Genomic DNA, 19173 nt, shown 5'->3' with positions numbered 1-19173 from the left:
GTGCAGCTTTACAAATGACAGATGACACAATTTCTAGGAGGCTGTTCTAATTAGGTTAAAATCATTTGGATTAGATTATTTTAACTAAGAGATTGGGTTCTGCACAGTTCTGGCGGATACTCACTCCTAATTTTGAAATGAATGGGCCTCGTCACGGATCTGGTCAACACGTCCAGCGGCGGTTCTCTCTGCTCGGCAGGTCAATCAGGCACCGGTTCTACGCACAGCGATCCGGATCTCTGGTTCTGCTCACAGCGGTCTGGGTCTGGTCTGCGGTTCCGGCACAAGTTCTTGGCAAAGAATTCAAACAGCTCGCCCGGCTGTTGAATAGTTTGGTTAGGTTTGCTGGATTCTGAAGGCCTGCTGAGAATACTTTTGCTTGCAGTGGGCCTTCTTGGTTCAAAGTTCTGTAGTCTCTGTTTAGCTTGGAAGTCTAAGTGTTGGATCTCTGGATGTGAAGTCGTCGGTCAGCACGCTCCGCAGCAAATGGAATTGAATGTCTCTACCTGTCCCAGCAGTCTCTTTTTATGTGTTTTGGAAGTGGGTGTGTGCGTGGCATAACTGAGCCTGCCCCTCTCTACTTGTCATTGGCCCAATTCTCCCCTCTCTCATGATTGGGGGAAGGAAATGGATTGTCATCATGATGAGGTCTGTTTATGGGTCAGAGAATCCTCCCCTGGTCAATTTGCCCACAAATCTATATTTGATTCAAATACATATTTCCCAGATACACAATTTGTTGAAATTACATGTACACATTATATATTCCTTATGGTCCATGCTTGTCCGCCTCTGATCTTCCTGGGGGCTTGCATTCAAAAATGACAACATTTTGCGCTTTTTGACTGGTTTGCCAATATCGGACATTTACCAAAAATTACACAAATGTGCACCAGGGATATGGGTTACAGATGATAAAGTGTCAGATTTTTAACATGCATACATTTGGAGTAACAACATTTTTTTCTGCTACTATCCCCAGGATCATACCACAGGGTCCTAACACCTCTTAAAACGTGCACAGAAAAATCACAAGAATAATGATATTACTTATATAATTCTGACAAGTCCGCACTATGAGTTATCTATCTTTTTAAAATTATGCTCTGGCCCAGATGGGTGTGGATTAGGTTCCAAAGCACATGGGGGAAGCTTCTGTCTGCCCCCGCCTCCAGCTCGGGGGGCTCCCAGAGGCACTTATCCTCCCACTTCTCCCAAGAGGAAGCCACTTTACGGCCCCCCCAATATAACATTTGCCTGAGTCCAGGACAAGGCTTTGTGCAACCTCCTGCAGGTGCCCCTCCCCTAATCTAATCAGAGAGGTGTCAACTCCTTTTGTGGGGAAGCAGGATGCAGCTAGGCCTGGGAAGAGTGGCTGAGCAGGTTTCTCCTGTCTGGGGTAGTTGTCTGGCAGAATTCAGCTAAATGTCACTTTAGTTCCCAGTTTAAATCAAACTTACACTTTTTACATATACATTAAATAATTACTTCCTTCAAGTCATTTCAGAATATAGTTTTACATTGTATCCACCTCTTAGCAAGTCTTTCCTTGGCCTGGTTTGGATTCCTCTGTTCAGTTTTACACAAAAGTCTGGTGGTTTTAAAACGCCGGCTTTCTGATAGTGGTGAGTACCGGTATTGCATCAATTTTTGGGATCTGTCTTGAATTACTGCATTTCAATAGAGTGGTCTTTGGCTTGATAGTATAGGACCCTTGCTTAACATTGTTTTGATGGCATCCTTACAGTAGAGTGGTGATGTGGAACCCCCCACAAGAAGGTTGTATCTTTGGAGTGGTCTTGTGCCAGCTGTGCAGTTCTCCTGGATTCTGGCGTGAATGTGGGCGGCGACAGCTCATCCCCACATCTACCCAGTCTAAGGATTCAACATGGGTCAAAACCCTTGACAGATCCAAGCTCTTCTTCCCTATTATTTGACTGCAGAGGGTGTGACATCCTCCACTCGAAAGGGGCTGTTGAACCTTGGCTCGTCCCACTCTTTTCTTGCATGGTTTCTCACCAGGACTGTGTCCGCAGGGAATATGGCTGGTATATGAAATTTCGGAATTGGGTCTGTTGTAGTATCTCCTTCTGTGTTCTGTGCTGCCCTGCACCCTGCTTGTCATCACTGAAGCTGTCCTGAAATGACAGTAAGACAAGATGTCATGCAATTCAAGTAGTTTTGCATTTCCAATTCCAACACTTCTCCTGTTGGCTGGGCATCACATCTAGCTCTAGTTTGAGGTGTCAATGGCGTGCGCATCCTTCTGCCTGTCACGATTGTGTGTGGCGTGAGATGATGGTCAGAACCAGGCTGGTTTCTGAGTGCATACAGTGCCAGTGGAAGACATTGTAGCCATCCCTTCTTCAGCGTAACTTTCAACTTGGCTATCCTTCACTTTAACAAGCTGTTTAGCTTCTCACATATGCCATTCCCTTGAGAATGATACGCCGAGGAAAACTTGTGCTTTATACCAAGCAACAAGCTAATCTGCTCAAATACTGCATTAACAAAATGAGGACCATTGTCTGATCTCATGACTTCACACACTCCCCATCTGGGAAACACCTCCCTCACCAAGAATTTGGCCGCACAGTTAGAGTCTGGGTGTGTACATGGACCTGCTTCTATCCATCTAGAGAATGGACACACCACAACAATTAGATACCTTTACCCGTTACATACTTGAATCATGTCGACGTAGTCGATATGCAAGTGCTGAAAAGGCCCATTAGGCCTTGCGATAATTCCTCTAATTACACATAGTGTATGCCCAGCTGTGCACTGCTGGCAAATTATACAGTTAACCATAAAAAATGCAACGTGTCCTGCCAAGTTCGGTGTGAACCAGTCCTCAGCATTCGTTGCTGCTAGATTCTCCTTTGTCATGTGTGCTGGATAGTGTAACTGTTCCAGGGCTTTAATCAATAAGGCTAAAGGCATCACCAGTTTACCAGTGCTATCTTGTCACCACAAGCTCTCGGATGGGTTTAAAGAACACACTTGTTGCTTCCATAGGTTCTTCTCCTTCTGCGGTGGCTCCCCTTGGAGCTCCACAAACAGGGCCCTGGCCAGGTTGCTATAGGCACAAAGGTTGCTTTGTGCAACAGTCATTCTCTCATGCACATCAGTTTTTTCCACACTCATGATTATTTCATCCTTAGTTGCCAAACGCTTGGCTTCAGTGTCTGCTGCTTGATTTCCACGTGAGATAAAATCTGTCCCTTTCATGTGCGTGGCACATTTCATGACTGCTATGCCCACTGGGAGTTGTAGTGCCTTAATGAGCCTGTCTACTAGGGCTGCGTGCAGCACTGGCGTGGCGTCCGCTCTGAGGCAGTCCCTCCTTTTCCAGCGCGCTAAGCCTGCGTGCACTGTTGATGTCATATAGGCGGAGTCACTGTACACTGTCACTTCCTAGTCTGCCTGATTCTCGAGCGTGAGTATCAATGCCAATAATTCTGCAGCTTGTGCTGAATAGTGTGAGGGTAATCGTGCACTAATGAGTACTCAAAATTCCCCATTTGTCGTGTGCTTCATCACAGCGGTGCCTGTATATCTTTGTCCATCATGTTGATCGATCCTCGAAGAACCGTCAACGAAGACGATTTCTCCTCCTCCAAATGCATTTCTTTTATTCTGGGAATCTCATCAGAGAATTCTTCATAGTTCGCGGAATCATGTATTGGCTCTCCTTCAGTGACTGGCTCTGCTATAAACATAGCTGGGTTCACTATTTTACATCAAACTATTTTAATCATTGGATTTGATATGATCACTTCATAAGCAGGGGCTCTCTGAGATGTCAATGTGCCTTTAGGATTCTCTAAAATGGCCAATAGTACGTGCTCAACGAATAACGTCATTGGGCATCCCATCACAATGGTTGTAGCCTTCCCCATGGTGAACGCTGCGGCAGCTAAACTTTGTTTGCACAGGAAGTGACCCCTCATCACTGGATCTAAATTCCCACTGTAGTATGCAAGGAGCTTGTACCCCAGTGTGGTTCTCTGTGTGAGTACTGCTGTCATAACCCTGCCATTCATGTATGAAAACAGGTAGAATTCCTCTGCATAATCGGGAGTCCCTAGAACTGGTGCCGTACATATGGACTTTTTTAGTTCAACAAACCCTTCTTCCATACTCTGGGTCCACACAATGTTTTCTTTCATTGCCCGTGCTTTCTTCAAAGCTTGTAACAAGGGTCTGGTATAGGAATTCTAGTTAAAGACCCATGCCGTGACATAGTTGCATAATCCAATAAAACTCTGCATTAGTTTTATCGTGTGTGGTTTGGCTGTCTTTGAAATGGCTTCATCTCTTTCAGGGGTAACCCTTTTCCCCTCATGTGAGATTAGTTGGCCTATATACAGCACTTCTTGTTGACAATATTGTAACTTCTCCTTGTCAACTTTATTTCTCAGTCAGTATAGTCAATAGCTAAATAGAATTGTGCATGCACTTTTCCTCTGTAGTGCTACAAATTAGGATGCCATCCACATATTGTAGACAATACTCTCTAACGCAATATTGCTCAAGTACATCTGCAGGACTCTGTTGAAAATCGAAGGAGACTCACAGTACCCTTGAGGCAGCCTTGTGCTTTTCAGAAGGACTTGCCTGAACGTAAACAATGTTAAATCTTGTGAGTCTTTGTGCAGTGGGATTGAGAAAAATTTATTTTTCAAGTCAATCACTGTGAAATACCTTGCTTTAACTGGTATATAGATAAAGGGGAGTAGAGTCAATGGCTACCCAGGCCAAAGGAGTGACAGGGGGTCACAATACTCCTTGCAGGAGAGCTAGGAGAGTACTAGCTTGAAAAAGAGATCACCGTAAGGTACAAAAAACAGGAAGGTTTATTTTAACAAGAAGACATATTTGCAGAATTCTTTATGTGCCGTGGCACATAATATATGCATACTGAAGTACATTTATAGTCTGCATATCGGTGGGTTAGTAATAAATAGTGACAAACTATTCCATGTATTGTTTACATTCACAATATTGTGATTTGTGAATATTGCCATTGACTCTACTCCCCTTTATCTCTGTACCTCTCAACCCTCTAGAGTCAGGCCCCCAAAAAAAGAGGGTTCCGCCCATTTTTTCTTCCTTTTCTTTAACTGGTATATTACATAGGATCGTGGCCGGGTTAGGGACTAGAGGGAACCCGGCCTCGACTATCTGGTTCAAAGGTCGTAAATCTTGGATTAAACGCCAAGACCCTTCCTTTGATTTCTTGACTGGGTACACTGATGTATTGCAGGGTGACTCTGACGTCACTAAAATGCCCTGCTCCATCATGGCAGAAATTGTCTTAAAAATCCCTTCATCTGCTTTCCTAGACATGGGATACTGTTGTGCTTTTGGTAAAATTGCTCCTGGTTTTAATGTAATCTTCACTTCTCTGACTCCTTTCAATAAGCCTACGTCATAGGGGCCTGTAGTCCATACTGAGACAGGCACCTTTGCCATGTCGTCCTCAAAATATTCAGGACGTTTTTGTGCCAGCATCATTCTCTGAGGGAGTTCTCTTTTGATCATTTTTACCAAATAAATGAGATTAACTTCAACTGTCATCTCATTGTCACTTGTTTGTTCTTCAAACAGATCGTCATCAGTGACGTCAGTCAATCTGTAACCTTCCCCATAGGCAATTACTGCACACCATTGTCTGCCTTCATCATTATAACCCGTCAAGCAGAGCCATTTCTCTTCGCACTATGGCTGCTTGTACTGTCAAGGGAAACACTTGTCCCTTTTCCTCATGCATAGGTATTCTTGGTCTGAATAAAAACTCATCTGGGGTTCTCATGGTTTTGTCTGCAAGGCCTGGTAGCCATGCCATTAATATGCGCACTCCATAAGCAAATATTTCTGGTTCCACTGGAAGAGCTCTCATAGCCGTTTGTCCTGTGTATTCTCTAATCATTTTGCATATGTTCAAATAATGCATTCCTGGAGTTGAACATACTCTGCCCTTCTCCGCGAATGAGATTTTCATGTTTAACATTGTCATCAAGTCTTGTCCCAATATATTCACTGTCTTGAATATAACTGGCACATTCAAGTCACATTCTCCTATGGAGACTGAAAGTTCTTTTGTAAAAGGAACACAACTTGTTGCTCGTGTGAAGCCCTGAGTATTTATGGCATTGCCGGACAAAGAAAACTTGCCTTCACGTATACACAAGCGTGTTGCCCCTGTGTCAACTAAGAAAGAATATTCCCCTATACAGACGTCAACCCTTGGTTCCTGGTGAGGGTTTGGTGTTACTGATAGGATAGAACACATCAGTTCCCCCAGTGAGCTGTCCTAGTCTCTATATAATCTTGTCCCATTAAGAGTGGACAGATTTCCCCCGTCACTTGTGGAATTTCTTATCCCTGAATTCAGTATCTGTCCTGTACCTGTTGTTTGTGACAGTTGCATCGGCGCCTGCTTAGATTGTCCCTGTGGAAAATGTGTCACATTCTGGGGTGGCAAACTTTGCTGTACTTCCAGCACTTTCTGCTGCACCGTGTGATTCTGTGCAACTCCATTTCCACCCTGCTGCGAGAACGTTGATGGATTCACCATCCCTCCTCTTGAGAGATGTTTGTTTTGCACCATGCCTTGGCTTCTGCATGTGTGTGCTAAATGCCCTGTCATTCCACATGTCCAACATATTGGCGGTGGTCTGATCATTTCCCCATTTTGCATACCCTTGTTTCCATTTTGCATATTTTGAAAACCGCACTGATTACTCTGCCATCCTCTTCCTTGAAGGCCTCTTCCCCTTTGGTAAAGCCTGTCATTTCTTTGATCAAATTGTCTATGGCTATTGGCCTGCTGCATGTTTTAACCATCTGTATTAGTTATCATTGCACTCTCAATGGCATACTTTGATAATTTTTTTCTGTACCAATTTAGCCTCTTCACCTTTTCGTGCAGCGTCCTTTTTGCAATTCTTTTCTTGCAGCAGCCTGCAATAGTGCGCGATGGTCAACTGTATTTTAGGCCATGGCTTTGCCTCAATCCCTACCAGTTTCTTGAGCTGTTTCTGTACCTGTTCTGGCAGCCCTTGCCACAATATATGGTAAAACACGGGTATAGACTTCCCCCAAGATTCATGAGTTTCCAGCAACCAGGCGTCTTGGAAATTCTGAATGTAAATCAAAGGATCATCTGACTCCTTCATCTTGCGTGACATTAAAGCTCCCATATCAGAAGTGTCTGGGTATAGCACTCGAAGCGCTTTCTATACCGTGGTTCTGCAATTGTTAAATGGCGCTCCGTCATGTGCGGTATTAACTGTAGTCACTCCAGGGTAACCTGCTCGTGCCCACACATCATGAGCTCTATCACCAAGTATGACGATTAAAATACCCTTAATATCCCCTACAGGTAACGGGTTCCCTCCTGTCATTTTCTCTAACTCATGTATCCATTTCGTGGCTCCCGATGTCAACATAGGGAGCTTATTTTTCAGGTTTTCTCTGTCCTTGTGAGGCCAGGGTATATATTGCAGTCTCGTTCCTCCTTTTTCTAGTAAAGTGAACTGTGACACATGACACTCCTTTTCCTCTCTCATAATTTTTCTGTCTTCCACAGGGGTAATATGCCCGCATCGCCGTCTACCTGGCAATGTCCTTAGTCTACTCACATATGGCGGTGGAGACACCATCCTCTGACTGTATGATACTCCTTCATGCCAATCTGATTGTGTGGCTGACTCTGATGCCTTAGGTATAGACCCACTAGAATCTGACCATCTCACTCCCTTTCCCCTAGAGAAGCGCTTTTTGCGTCTTCTCTCATCTTCTCTTTCTTCATATTCTCCTCTTTCTGCATTCGATACTGTCTGTGCCCAACTTGTGCAGCTTCTCTCATCCTCCTCATTTCTGGTTAGGGTCAGCCTATCTAAGTACAGCTCTCTATTTCTGCTACTTCGTGAGGTGTCCTCAGTATCATACAACTGAGTGCTCTGCAGACGTTCATCCTCTTCTTCCCTTTGGGGTAATACTTCTAGCCCCATCTCATCATATATTCTATCGATCATCTCTCTGATGCTTCAGGTGTCAAAGTCATCTTGGATATTTACCCTAGCCGTGCCTGGTACTGAATCGTACTCAGGGAAGAATTCTTCTATATCTTCCCAGCCTACTACTGGATCGGTTTTTTAACCTCTCTTTCCAGATATTCAAGATCCCGGGCTCTCTGCCTTCATTACGTTCTATGTCATCATCAAACTCTTTACGCTTCCTTGCTTCCTCTCTGACCCTATCTTCTTCTTGTTTCCTCACATATCTTCGTTCATTTGCCTTTCGTATTTCCTCATCCCTTCGTCTTTTTAATCTCTTCTCCCGTATCTGTTGCTCTTCTTCTTCTATTCTCCTTCGTTCTATTCTATCTCAATCATCAGCTGTTCTCTGCTTGTTATCGCGTTTTTTCTATTCTTCTGCCTTTTCCTTTTTTCTGACCCGTTCATCATGATACAGCTGCTCTCGTTTCTGTCTATCTTTTTTCTTAGCTCCTTCCTCTCTTGATCGGTATTCCTTTTCCCTTTTCTCTACCTCATCCTGTTCTCCCTTTTGTCTCATATCCTCAATGCCTTTACTATTGAGTTTCAATAAAATCTGACCTCCCATCCATTTGTTCAGTGGGAATGGCATCTCATCAGTCCTATCCTCAGCTCCCTTCCATGTCTATTCCTTTATTCCCATATCTAGAGATGTACTTGCTTGTTCTCCTTTTCCCTTTTCGTGCCTCTCCTTGTCCTTTGGGACTTTGGAGGTAATATCTCTGTCTCTGTCCTTCTCTGCGCTTTTGTCACTGCTTTTCATAGGTGACTCATATGAGGGGTTGCTATATCCCGTGGCTGCTTTAAGTTCCCTTAGCGGGTATAATCCTTCGTCTTTACTAGCTTCTCTTTTTGTTTCAGATGGGGCAGGTGGCACAAAAGGCTCTTTACCCCTATCTGTGCATACATTCAGTATTCAATCTAACCGTGGCTCCTCCTCCTTTTCCTGTTGGTACATTTTCCAAAGCCCTAAACTAGCTAGGCGTTTGTCGAACTTTTTGCCTGTGTATGTGGCGTGCAAATATGTTGTCATTTGCTGTAGGACAGTTTTAGAGAGTGAACCACCTTGGGGCCCTGGCATAAACATTTTGTTTGCGGTTCATTTAACGCATTCTGCACTGTACTGTTTAAGTTTGGGTGCATGCTTCAGCAGCTGTTTGCACATGTGCGCCAGTTTGGTAATGTCTTCCATGCTTAACCTGTTTAGTTTCTCCTCCATTCAATACTTTATTATGCTTTATGTTTCACAATCAAGATCAACAATATGAGCGAGCATCAATCATCGCAAGCTCCAATCCCGTTCTTTCAACAATAAATTTCACTTTTACTTTTGTGAACTACAGCCATGCAACATCACATTACCATAATCGTGCAATTTTCATGCTATTTTTTAAACGTTTTCACCTTCTAACGTTACAGACAAAAACATGAAACAGAAAAGACAGACTACGCTGGCTACACAAATCTCATGCATCTGCTTCCTCAGATGCATTCTGCCCCTAATTGTATTCCAACATGGAATTTAAGTTCATTTCTTTCAGATCATCTTTAATTGATTCTGGTCATCTACGTTGTCCTTTCAGTTCAGGACTTTAAATGAAAGCTTCTTCTAGTGCTCTTTAAAACCTAGGAAACTGGGCGTATACTCGTTTCTACCTCGGTCACTCCCGCTATCTCTCTCTATTGCTCGTCCACCATTGAGTCAATAGTTTCCCCTTATATATACATTATACTCTTACTCTGTTGTTATGTTTGTCCCACCTCCCTTCGTTACCTTCCCTTAACTTGTTTCAAGGCCTGTAACTTTTTGCCAAAGCATTCTGTCTTTTTCGCTCACTGTTCGCATTTTCTTCCTCTCCGGACGCTTGCGATCACTGCCTTCGTTACCGCCTTTCCTTGCTGCTCGTCTAATCAGCTGCTCGTAGAAGTGGGAAGGGATTCTTGGGGGAAAGCAAAGGTTCCTTCAGACCTAACCTGCAGAGTTTTCGATTACACTAACCACTATCTACGGGGAGCTTCTCGTTCTATCAGCCAGATGGCAAAGGACTCGTGATATTGCAGAGGACCCGAAGTTACTCATGTTGACGGCCAATGGATGTCTTAGCTAATCTAACCATCCTCTGCTACCAAGTGAACTGGATGGACCCCCAGCCGGCCATTAAGACTGGGGGTCTCCAAACAGCCCTTTAAGATGAGTAGCAGCACCCTCGAGATAGATGGGGATGCAGGTTCGTACTCTGGCATCAAATAATAATGACAACTCAATAGTTTGGCAAAGGGAGTCCGTTTAATGACAAGTACAGAAAACAGGGAGTTCAATGAACATCAGCAACCGCTCGATCTTCCTTCTCACTTCAACTCCAACTAATTTCAGAAAAACAACATCATGTATACCAAAAACACGTCATCATTGACGTGTAATCTTAAAAACTTAACATGCAACTCGATTGGTTATAGGAAGGTAACTTTAATATAGGTACTGTATCTGTATATGGTAACGGGGAGAGGGGATTGGATAATAATGTCAGGTGGGGCAACTAAGCCCTTCTTTCAAACTGGACACTGTAAACATCACGAAAAGTATGACGTCCTATTGGCCCTACTCTCTATATGATCCTAGATTACATGGTCCACTCTGATTGGGTTGGCATTGAGCCCACACATACTTTTCCACTTTCACTTAGCAGCATGTAGAATAATGAGGCCATGTGCAGGGAGTAAGTCTGTACCCCAGCTTCCCTCCAATTTATGTTACAGCCATTCATCACCTTAGTGGCTGTGTGTCAATTACTGCCTTGTAGTTTGGCCTTGAGTCTGCCTCTTGGTATGGGAAAGTTAAGGAGGATGGGTAGGATAAGGCTTCATGCATAGGTGTGAAAGCTTCATCCCTTTCGGCCTGCCTTGCCACGTGACTAGGACACCGTGAAATAGGCTTCTTCTTCGTGCAATTCCGTATATTTGATTTACTTCTGTCAGTCATTTACCATCTGCGGCTTATCTCGACCTTGCTGAACATGAGACTCTTGTTATTCTTCTCTTAAATCGTAGGCATTGCTAGTCTATTCCAGTCTGACACGACCTTGGCTTCCTTGCATGGTTACCTTCAGCAGGATTTCTCTGTCTTTAATTCTTGAATTGTTAGCTGAGTACTTCTCTTCTTGAGAGCTTGAGTAACCTCGATTTGATTCTGCTCATGTATGTAGTGGATTTTCGCTCATCTATAAAGTGCTTTTGAGGTAGATATGTATAGTTGGCGCTTGCCGCAATCTATTTTACTATTAAGTTTTGCAAAGGTAGCGGGCGCCCCTCTCTCGAAAGAACAGACTTGATAACCTGTTCAGTGGTTATTAACCACTTGAGAGTTCGCAGCCACTGCTTTTACTCACTGTGCCTTTCACAGATGGGAAATATCCATTTGCATATCAGTCTTTGTCCTGCCCAGGGGTAGTCCAGCACCGAAATGCAATGGCAATTCCAACCTGAACGAGAGTACCACCAGCAACCCCATACACGTGTTTCACCCTTGTTGGGGATCATCAGTGAGGTGAAGCTGATGCCTCTCTAAGCACAGTGAGAGGGAGACCACGTCTGGTTGCCCCCAGGAGACCTAGGGTTACCAATCCCAGGTTCCTTGAAAAATAGTTTTGCAAAGGTAGCGGGCGCCCCTCTCTCGAAAGAACAGACTTGAAACCTGTTCAGTGGTTATTAACCACTTGAGAGTTCGCAGCCACTGCTTTTACTCACTGTGCCTTTCACAGATGGGAAATATACATTTGCATATCAGTCTTTGTCCTGCCCAGGGGCAGTCCAGCACCGAAATGCAATGGCAATTCCAACCTGAACGAGAGTACCACCAGCAACCCCATACACGTGTTTCACCCTTGTTGGGGATCATCAGTGAGGTGAAGCTGATGCCTCTCTAAGCAAAGTGAGAGGGAGACCACGTCTGGTTGCCCCCAGGAGACCTAGGGTTACCAATCCCAGGTTCCTTGAAAAATAGTTTTGCAAAGGTAGCGGGCGCCCGTCTCTCGAAAGAACAGACTTGATAACCTGTTCAGTGGTTATTAACCACTTGAGAGTTCGCAGCCACTGCTTTTACTCACTGTGCCTTTCACAGATGGGAAATATCCATTTGCATATCAGTCTTTGTCCTGCCCAGGGGCAGTCCAGCACCGAAATGCAATGGCAATTCCAACCTGAACGAGAGTACCATCAGCAACCCCATACACATGTTTCACCCTTGTTGGGGATCATCAGTGAGGTGAAGCTGATGCCTCTCTAAGCACAGTGAGAGGGAGACCACGTCTGGTTGCCCCCAGGAGACCTAGGGTTACCAATCCCAGGTTCCTTGAAAAATAGTTTTGCAAAGGTAGCGGGCGCCCCTCTCTCAAAAGAACAGACTTGATAACCTGTTCAGTGGTTATTAACCACTTGAGAGTTTGCAGCCACTGCTTTTACTCACTGTGCCTTTCACAGATGGGAAATAACCATTTGCATATCAGTCTTTGTCCTGCCCATGGGCAGTCCAGCACCGAAATGCAATGGCAATTCCAACCTGAACGAGAGTACCACCAGCAAGCCCATACATGTGTTTCACCCTTGTTGGGGATCATCAGTGAGGTGAAGCTGATGTCTCTCTAAGCACAGTGAGAAGGAGACCACGTCTGGTTGCCCCCAGGAGACCTAGGGTTACCAATCCCAGGTTCCTTGAAAAATAGTTTTGCAAAGGTAGCGGGCGCCCCTCTCTCGAAAGAACAGACTTGATAACCTGTTCAGTGGTTATTAACCAATTGAGAGTTTGCAGCCACTGCTTTTACTCACTGTGCCTTTCACAGATGGGAAATATCCATTTGCATATTAGTCTTTGTCCTGCCCAGGGGCAGTCCAGCACCGAGATGCAATGGCAATTCCAACCTGAACGAGAGTACCACCAGCAACCCCATACACATGTTTCACCCTTGTTGGGGATCATCAGTGAGGTGAAGCTGATGCCTCTCTAAGCACAGTGAGAGGGAGACCACGTCTGGTTGCCCCCAGGAGACCTAGGGTTACCAATCCCAGGTTCCTTGAAAAATAGTTTTGCAAAGGTAGCGGGCGCCCCTCTCTCGAAAGAACAGACTTGATAACCTGTTCAGTGGTTATTAACCACTTGAGAGTTCGCAGCCACTGCTTTTACTCACTGTGCCTTTCACAGATGGGAAATATACATTTGCATATCAGTCTTTGTCCTGCCCTGGGGCAGTCCAGCACCGAAATGCAATGGCAATTCCAACCTGAACGAGAGTACCACCAGCAACCCCATACACGTGTTTCACCCTTGTTGGGGATCATCAGTGAGGTGAAGCTGATGCCTCTCTAAGCACAGTGAGAGGGAGACCACGTCTGGTTGCCCCCAGGAGACCTAGGGTTACCAATCCCAGGTTCCTTGAAAAATAGTTTTGCAAAGGTAGCGGGCGCCCCTCTCTCGAAAGAACAGACTTGATAACCTGTTCAGTGGTTATTAACCACTTGAGAGTTCGCAGCCACTGCTTTTACTCACTGTGCCTTTCACAGATGGGAAATATACATTTGCATACCAGTCTTTGTCCTGCCCAGGGGCAGTCCAGCACCGAAATGCAATGGCAATTCCAACCTGAACGAGAGTACCACCAGCAACCCCATACACGTGTTTCACCCTTGTTGGGGATCATCAGTGAGGTGAAGCTGATGCCTCTCTAAGCAAAGTGAGAGGGAGACCACGTCTGGTTGCCCCCAGGAGACCTAGGGTTACCAATCCCAGGTTCCTTGAAAAATAGTTTTGCAAAGGTAGCGGGCGCCCCTCTCTCGAAAGAACAGACTTGATAACCTGTTCAGTGGTTATTAACCACTTGAGAGTTCGCAGCCACTGCTTTTACTCACTGTGCCTTTCACAGATGGGAAATATCCATTTGCATATCAGTCTTTGTCCTGCCCAGGGGCAGTCCAGCACCGAAATGCAATGGCAATTCCAACCTGAACGAGAGTACCATCAGCAACCCCATACACGTGTTTCACCCTTGTTGGGGATCATCAGTGAGGTGAAGCTGATGCCTCTCTAAGCACAGTGAGAGGGAGACCACGTCTGGTTGCCCCCAGGAGACCTAGGGTTACCAATCCCAGGTTCCTTGAAAAATAGTTTTGCAAAGGTAGCGGGCGCTCCTCTCTCAAAAGAACAGACTTGATAACCTGTTCAGTGGTTATTAACCACTTGAGAGTTTGCAGCCACTGCTTTTACTCACTGTGCCTTTCACAGATGGGAAATATCCATTTGCATATCAGTCTTTGTCCTGCCCATGGGCAGTCCAGCACCGAAATGCAATGGCAATTCCAACCTGAACGAGAGTACCACCAGCAACCCCATACATGTGTTTCACCCTTGTTGGGGATCATCAGTGAGGTGAAGCTGATGCCTCTCTAAGCACAGTGAGAAGGAGACCACGTCTGGTTGCCCCCAGGAGACCTAGGGTTACCAATCCCAGGTTCCTTGAAAAATAGTTTTGCAAAGGTAGCGGGCGCCCCTCTCTCGAAAGAACAGACTTGATAACCTGTTCAGTGGTTATTAACCAATTGAGAGTTTGCAGCCACTGCTTTTACTCACTGTGCCTTTCACAGATGGTAAATATCCATTTGCATATTAGTCTTTGTCCTGCCCAGGGGCAGTCCAGCACCGAGATGCAATGGCAATTCCAACCTGAACGAGAGTACCACCAGCAACCCCATACACATGTTTCACCCTTGTTGGGGATCATCAGTGAGGTGAAGCTGATGCCTCTCTAAGCACAGTGAGAGGGAGACCACGTCTGGTTGCCCCCAGGAGACCTAGGGTTACCAATCCCAGGTTCCTTGAAAAATAGTTTTGCAAAGGTAGCGGGCGCCCCTCTCTCGAAAGAACAGACTTGATAACCTGTTCAGTGGTTATTAACCACTTGAGAGTTCGCAGCCACTGCTTTTACTCACTGTGCCTTTCACAGATGGGAAATATACATTTGCATATCAGTCTTTGTCCTGCCCTGGGGCAGTCCAGCACCGAAATGCAATGGCAATTCCAACCTGAACGAGAGTACCACCAGCAACCCCATACACGTGTTTCACCCTTATTGGGGATCATCAGTGAGGTGAAGCTGCTGCCTCTCTAAGCACAGTGAGAGGGAGACCACGTCTGGTTGCCCCCAGGAGACCTAGGGTTACCAATCCCAGGTTCCTTGAAAAATAGTTTTGCAAAGGTAGCGGGCGCCCCTCTCTCGAAAGAACAGACTTGATAACCTGTTCAGTGGTTATTAACCACTTGAGAGTTCGCAGCCACTGCTTTTACTCACTGTGCCTTTCACAGATGGGAAATATCCATTTGCATATCAGTCTTTGTCCTGCCCAGGGGCAGTCCAGCACCGAAATGCAATGGCAATTCCAACCTGAACGAGAGTAACACCAGCAACCCCATACACGTGTTTCACCCTTGTTGGGGATCATCAGTGAGGTGAAGCTGATGCCTCTCTAAGCACAGTGAGAGGGAGACCACGTCTGGTTGCCCCCAGGAGACCTAGGGTTACCATTCCCAGGTTCCTTGAAAAATAGTTTTGCAAAGGTAGCGGGCGCCCCTATCTCGAAAGAACAGACTTGATAACCTGTTCAGTGGTTATTAACCACTTGAGAGTTCGCAGCCACTGCTTTTACTCACTGTGCCTTTCACAGATGGGAAATATCCATTTGCATATCAGTCTTTGTCCTGCCCAGGGGCAGTCCAGCACCGAGAGTACCATCAGCAACCCCATACACGTGTTTCACCCTTGTTGGGGATCATCAGTGAGGTGAAGCTGATGCCTCTCTAAGCACAGTGAGAGGGAGACCACGTCTGGTTGCCCCCAGGAGACCTAGGGTTACCAATCCCAGGTTCCTTGAAAAATAGTTTTGCAAAGGTAGCGGGCGCCCCTCTCTCAAAAGAACAGACTTGATAACCTGTTCAGTGGTTATTAACCACTTGAGAGTTTGCAGCCACTGCTTTTACTCACTGTGCCTTTCACAGATGGGAAATATCCATTTGCATATCAGTCTTTGTCCTGCCCATGGGCAGTCCAGCACCGAAATGCAATGGCAATTCCAACCTGAACGAGAGTACCACCAGCAACCCCATACACGTGTTTCACCCTTGTTGGGGATCATCAGTGAGGTGAAGCTGATGCCTCTTTAAGCACAGTGAGAAGGAGACCACGTCTGGTTGCCCCCAGGAGACCTAGGGTTACCAATCCCAGGTTCCTTGAAAAATAGTTTTGCAAAGGTAGCAGGCGCCCCTCTCTCGAAAGAACAGACTTGATAACCTGTTCAGTGGTTATTAACCAATTGAGAGTTTGCAGCCACTGCTTTTACTCACTGTGCCTTTCACAGATGGGAAATATCCATTTGCATATTAGTCTTTGTCCTGCCCAGGGGCAGTCCAGCACCGAGATGCAATGGCAATTCCAACCTGAACGAGAGTACCACCAGCAACCCCATACACATGTTTCACCCTTGTTGGGGATCATCAGTGAGGTGAAGCTGATGCCTCTCTAAGCACAGTGAGAGGGAGACCACGTCTGGTTGCCCCCAGGAGACCTAGGGTTACCAATCCCAGGTTCCTTGAAAAATAGTTTTGCAAAGGTAGCGGGCGCCCCTCTCTCGAAAGAACAGACTTGATAACCTGTTCAGTGGTTATTAACCACTTGAGAGTTCGCAGCCACTGCTTTTACTCACTGTGCCTTTCACAGATGGGAAATATACATTTGCATATCAGTCTTTGTCCTGCCCTGGGGCAGTCCAGCACCGAAATGCAATGGCAATTCCAACCTGAACGAGAGTACCACCAGCAACCCCATACACGTGTTTCACCCTTATTGGGGATCATCAGTGAGGTGAAGCTGATGCCTCTCTAAGCACAGTGAGAGGAAGACCACGTCTGGTTGCCCCCAGGAGACCTAGGGTTACCAATCCCAGGTTCCTTGAAAAATAGTTTTGCAAAGGTAGCGGGCGCCCCTCTCTCGAAAGAACAGACTTGATAACCTGTTCAGTGGTTATTAACCACTTGAGAGTTCGCAGCCACTGCTTTTACTCACTGTGCCTTTCACAGATGGGAAATATCCATTTGCATATCAGTCTTTGTCCTGCCCAGGGGCAGTCCAGCACCGAAATGCAATGGCAATTCCAACCTGAACGAGAGTACCACCAGCAACCCCATACACGTGTTTCACCCTTGTTGGGGATCATCAGTGAGGTGAAGCTGATGCCTCTCTAAGCACAGTGAGAGGGAGACCACGTCTGGTTGCCCCCAGGAGACCTAGGGTTACCAATCCCAGGTTCCTTGAAAAATAGTTTTGCAAAGGTAGCAGGCGCCCCTCTCTCGAAAGAACAGACTTGATAACCTGTTCTGTGGTTATTAACCACTTGAGAGTTCGCAGCCACTGCTTTTACTCACTGTGCCTTTCACAGATGGGAAATATCCATTTGCATATTAGTCTTTGTCCTGCCCAGGGGCAGTCCAGCACCGAAATGCAATGGCAATTCCAACCTGAACGGGAGTACCACCAGCAACCCCATACACGTGTTTCACCCTTGTTGGGGATCATCAGTGGGTGAAACACGTGTATGGGGTTGCTGGTGGTACTCTCGTTCAGATTGGAATTGCCATTGCATTTCGGTGCTGGACTGCCCCTAGGCAGGACAAAGACTGATATGCAAATGGATATTTCCCATCTGTGAAAGGCACAGTGAGTAAAAGCAGTGGCTGCGAACTCTCAAGTGGTTAATAACCACTGAACAGGTTATCAAGTCTGTTCTTTCGAGAGAGGGGCGCCCGCTACCTTTGCAAAACTATTTTACTATTAAGCATAAGCAAGCTTTCACGATTTCTTTGCTTCTTGCAGTTCCCTGCTTATTTTATTTCAAAATGTATTTATTGGCATTTCGTTAGGGTTACAAAAACAACACCATTGACTGGTGCATCTGTCGGTATCAAGTGAATAAATATACATTGAGTTTGAGCTGCCACATATCAAACAGTAACTGCAAACAACAAATTAACATTAACTGTCTCCAGAATGGCTTAATGTCTTCATCGTGCATATGGTACAAGATTCTTTATCTTAAATCACCTGTTTCACCTTAGGCCCAAGATGTCACTTATCCATGGCATTTCGCCTCTTTATCAGCATTCTTGGGTCACCATATACCCTCTATGTGTGTCAGTTCGATCTCTCGTGACATCACCAGTCATCTTCTTTTAGTATCTTCTTGGCTTCTTCGGGTATTCCATTCTGACAAACGTCCTTTTGTCATGTCTGTAGGTATGGATTTCTCAGTGGGTACCTTGCTGTCCTGATTTGCTTAGGTGCCAGTACTTCAATAGGTGCTGTTCTTCCGACAGGCACTGGGCAGAGCCCAACTGTGGCTCTCTGCTGGTTTATCTGTTCTTCATACATCACATATTTTGGCGTGAACGTTCCTGCACTTTGAAGGGGGTGGCTGGGGTGTCTGTGATACTTGCCACTTCCTCTTCACATGTAAATGTTGGAAGAGTATAATTTGTAATAAACAAAAATAGAAATTGTCCTGTTGGGTACAATTGGATAGTAGACAGAGGATGCACCAAGGGGCGAGAAGAAAGTGAGAGAAAAATGTTTAGATAAGGTTTTGCTCGAAACTAGTAGGAATTGGTAGGATAGGGGGAGGTTCTTGCCGGATTGGGTATTGAAGATTTATATTCCTTGGTTAAGGAGGCAGGGTAGCAACTAAAGAGAGAGAGATAAGAATATTAATCGTGGGGCTCAGAATTAAACTGGAGAATTGAGGATGTGTCCTGTTCCCCCATGGGAAGTAGTCTCGTGGTGGGGATGTGGTGATCCTAATTTAGAGGTAGGTCCCCTACAGTGAGGGTCAGCGTATAGCAAGAATTGCCCTATCTGAGATGGTGCCCATTGGCATGTATGTGTGCTGGTTGGTATGATTAGCATGGTGGTGGGGGATACAGGGCATGAGGATGCGATCATGAGGAATGAATTAGCGTGCGGTTTCCCCTGGTAGTTGTGGTGGCCCTGTGGGTGGGGGTGGAAGGTGGCCTATTGGA

The sequence above is a fragment of the Ambystoma mexicanum genome, chromosome 5q (assembly GCF_040938575.1).
Source record: "Ambystoma mexicanum isolate Mex_15411 chromosome 5q, UKY_AmexF1_1, whole genome shotgun sequence".
Lineage (NCBI taxonomy): Eukaryota > Metazoa > Chordata > Amphibia > Caudata > Ambystomatidae > Ambystoma > Ambystoma mexicanum.
This window is presented reverse-complemented; position numbering follows the sequence as displayed.